General features: G+C 43.8%; 1 protein-coding gene across 1 annotated transcript in view; it reads left to right on the top strand.

Annotated features, from left to right (window-relative positions):
- Positions 1–1,762: 1,762 nt before the first annotated feature.
- Positions 1,763–4,293, top strand: part of LOC109509894 (girdin-like) — a 27,380-nt gene continuing 24,849 nt past the window's right edge. Inside the window, exon 1 of the mRNA XM_019859796.1 lies at positions 1,763–1,896. The gene's annotated coding sequence lies outside the window, so the exon portion shown is untranslated. The remainder of the gene's footprint in view (positions 1,897–4,293) is intronic.

Here is a 4,293-nt window from a genome sequence, read left to right as displayed (position 1 = left end):
GTGTGTGTGTTTGTGTGTGTGTGTGTGTGTGTGTGTGTGTGATGTGAAACCATTCTCGGGTTTTTTTTTTTTTTTTTTTTTTTAAAGGGTCTTTAACATTTTCACAAAATACCCAAAGGATAGAGAATGACGGCATAGTTTGCATCCTGCTTACTCCGTTATGGGAGAGTGTTTCTGCCTCATGCGCCCCCTCGACTTGCAAGGCCAATGTTGAGTATGATTTTTGGTGACCATGACCAAATACAGTACTCATTGCTGACACGCCTCAAACTGTTTGAATGGCCTCACACTGCACCATAGTTTTAACCTTATCGCTAGCCCTATTACCTACACTGATGGTTCACGTTACAGGAGGGGTAATACTTCCTCCAACGTTGCCGTATTACAAATCTTAAAATGTATTTGGGGAACAATTTGATTTACTTGAGTCACTTTTTTGCTTTCCAGATGAGCTTTAGCTGTCATGGAATGTGCAAGGGCCACCATTCCATTGCGCTTTTTGTCCCCCGCTCCGACACACACTCAGCCCGTCGCCCTCCTCGCTCTGACAGGATTACAGCCTCCACTTTTTAATTAAGTGTTTAAAACGACCCCCCACTATGTACTCCTGAAGGGCCCGCGTGTGGTGTGGGGCAGGTCATGTGACTGCCAATTCACCCATTTAAAAAGAGCCCTGTGTCGCTGATTAGCATTCATAGCATCAGGCATGGGGATCAAAAAGGGTAATTAACGCATCTGCAGCCGCCGCCAGACTGAGACAAGGTCCGTTTTCGGCAGGGGGGGGGGTGGTTTTTTTTTTTGTTTTTTTTTTTTTTTATTTTAAATCCATAAACGCCAACCCTACCCTACTTGCATATTTATGCCCTTGTCAAGTTCCAGGGATCCAGGAGCAATACAAGCAGTAATCCAAATATTTTGGCTGTCTTTCAAATACACTTTTGAGTTGAACTGACAGCATGGTGGCACGAGCATTCACTTGTGGATCTGTCTCGATATTAGAGACCATCCTCTTGTTTGTGAAAATGTGCCTCAATCTACATTGGTGACCTATATATGAGGGTCAACTTGCTGCAAGTGTGTGGGGGGAGGAGACGGCCGCCCCTGAATGCATGCATGCATGAATGCATGCACGTGGTGGCTAGTGCACGCGTGTTGTCATGCGTGCCGTTGTGTGCGCATGCCCACATCTGTGCTTTTCTGCCATGTGTGGTGCGCATCCTAACAGGAGGGAGAGGAAAGCCACTTTTAGAACAAAAGAGAGTGAAATCGAAACGATAGTCAACACTCTTCACGTTATGGGTCAGTGATGATAAAGGGGGCTGGGGGGAACCCCTCAAATCAAAGACTGTGTTTTAGGAAGAGCTCTGATCTGAAGTGGAGGCTGGTGTTTTTCGGCTAATACCCGCAGATATGCAAATGAATGCTTTGGACGGCACTTTGAGCAGAAATGTGGATGCTGACACCCACATCACTCACCAGGCCAGGCACCACCTTTTAAAATCCATACACACTTCAAAAGAGGTTCGTTTGACCAGCAACATAAGATGAGGGTTGAAGAGGTGTGTGTAAAAAGAAAAAAAAACTGCACCTCACATGCATGTTGTTTCGTTTAATAATGCAAAATACATCTGTATCCGATTAGTCGAGAGGATATTCGGTTGAATACACGATTGGAATACTCGCTGCAGCCCCGCTCTGTACAATATCAAACCCCGATTTTAACATGGACGTTCATGAAGATTGTGATTTGACTGACATCATTTTATATCGATATATTTTCTCACCAGAAATCCCAAGGCCACGGTGCAGAGGACAAACAAGAAGGTGAACAACGATCCCGTGCTGCGAATCCAAAACCTTTCCATTCTCATCAGGCAGATCAAAGCCTACTATCAGGTAGGAAAAGGGGGGGGAAATAAGTCTTTTCAGCCACCACAGTATAAAGTAATGGCCAAAAACGGCACCATTTTTTTTTTTCCAAGCTTTGTTGAAAGTTTAATGTTTGAACGATGGAACGATGGCCAGGCAGGCAGTCGCATCTTTCCCACACTAGAGACCGTGACCCATATCCTCGGGGGCCGTGCCGAGGCTGCGGAAAGGTCACTTACTCATGGAGCAAAATGCATGCTTTCAGATAAAGAAGAGCATGCAGGCACAACACGCTTCCTGTTTTGTAGCATTTTGTAGCCTACGCATTTTTTGTGTGTCTTAAATTGGGGTGGAATAAGTGGTGCGCGTGTGTGTTCATGATGAAGATGAAAAATAGCAGGAATTAGTGGAGAAGATGGACAAAAAAAAACCATTGGATAATTTAGATATTTCTGTCATCTTTTAGCCGCTTGGGTTGCTATTTCTAGTAAAAAAAAAATTTAATGGAAATCATAAAAAAATGACAATGCCCTCTTATAAACATTTTTGTTTTTAACATGAATAAAATATTTGTTCAAAAGTTTCCATTTTTAAATCGGGGCAAAAAAAAAAAAAAAACAATAACTTTAACGGGCAAATTTTTTTTTTTCAAAAATATTCTAGCCAACTTAATTAAAATGGGCCAATTTTACCCACAACAGATCGGGGTGGTTTGACGTGTGTCACCCAAATCAGATCTGTTTAATTAAATGGTCAACTTAGACTAGCTCACCACGGTTGGATCAACCTCTGCTCAAGGTTAAGATTGAAGTTAAAGCCTTACTCCTGCCTTTAGTCTGTCTTTGTGGTGAATCAAAAAGCGATGGGTATTTTTTAATTTTTTTTTCACCAGGGTGGAGCTCAAGGAAGGCAAAAGATTGTTTCTTTTTAACACCTCTGCTTGGTTAATCTCCTTGAGTGCTTGTTGCTTGACGAGGCACAAGCAAACAAAAAAGGCCTTGTCTGTCTGCACCGCTTGGTTTAATCCTCTCTGCTCATCTCGCGGCTCACTGGGTTTTAACCACTTACTTGTGTCTGCAAGCTCAACTTCACAGGGACCACCGACAGGTTAAAATTCTGCCCCCCCCCAAAAAAAAAAACAGCACTTCAGGGTCTCCATAGCCATTTTCATACTGCAATGCCTGAGCAGTGTGCTCTGCTCACCAGACATACCACCACCCGCACGATACCATTCCAGCGGTTTTATCAACCTCTGTTGCTAAAGTCCGCACCGCTTTTAGTTGATCTCCTCCTCAATTTTCCGCCCGAAAAGTCTTGGGGAACATGATGGGAAAATGTCAGGAAATAAACATTGTTCCCCAACTCCCACGGCAAGTAAGGGCTCAAGATATCAGCTTGACTTTTTTTTTTTCCCCCTGACTAAGCATGCTGTCTGTCAAATTGACCAATGAACTTTTTAGGTGTGCCAAAAAAAAATGGTTAAAGCCTCTACATGTACTTCCATAAATTCTTGGAGTGTAACACTCCATGTGTCGTACACGCCATGGACCTTTGGTGCGATTCAGAAGAATACCACACAGATTGCATTTACAAATTAACTGAACTTTCCCACATCATTTTTCCATGTCTCCGATTATCTGGATGAATAAGCCAAGTTCTGCTTTCCTGTGGTGATTTTTGGTCCCTTCCCGGTTTTTTTCCCCCAATTTCCCGAGCCGCACGGCTGCAGACAGACCCCTTCTGCTCTCCGAGCTAATGGGCTTAACAGGTTCGCAGTGTAGCGTACCGCCCGGCAATCTGAGCCCACTCGTATCCGCTTCTTACTCCATATGCTCGACTGCCGTCTCCGCTTCATGGTCTTGTTTTTCAATTTACGTGTTGCGCTTTGATGGCGAGCGCCTCGTCGTTCAAGCCAACGTCCAGTAATGCGCGCACACAGGCAAAACGTGTGCTCTCTCTCTCTTCAAGGCTTTATTGAATCGGACTCTTTCGACTGGTGTCGGGAGCAAACCTAATTCATTAACGTCGTCGGAACCACCCAGGGCAGACACTTGTAGATCTTCTCGAGACCCGCTTTGTCGTGACCCTCCCCCATTTCCTGCATCCCTCTGCTCTGCCCCCTTCACTCCCATAAACGCCAACCCTACCCTACTTGCATATTTATGCCCTTGTCAAGTTCCAGGGATCCAGGAGCAATACAAGCAGTAATCCAAATATTTTGGCTGTCTTTTTTTTTTTTTTGGGGTCTTAAATTCACATACAAGAGGTCTGTTAGGCCCCTTTTTACACTGCTTTGTACCTAATTGAATTTAATTCAGAATACTTTACGATCAACAAATGCATAAGGTAATGTTTCTAGTACCGGGTCATTCAATCTGGTCCCGTGGTTAAAAAAAAAAAAAAAAAAAAAAAAAAGGAAGGAAC

This window comes from Hippocampus comes, unplaced genomic scaffold (assembly GCF_001891065.2).
Source record: "Hippocampus comes isolate QL1 unplaced genomic scaffold, H_comes_QL1_v1.1 scaffold64, whole genome shotgun sequence".
Lineage (NCBI taxonomy): Eukaryota > Metazoa > Chordata > Actinopteri > Syngnathiformes > Syngnathidae > Hippocampus > Hippocampus comes.
The sequence above is the reverse complement of the archived record's forward strand: the minus strand, read 5'-3'. Positions and strand labels throughout refer to the sequence as shown.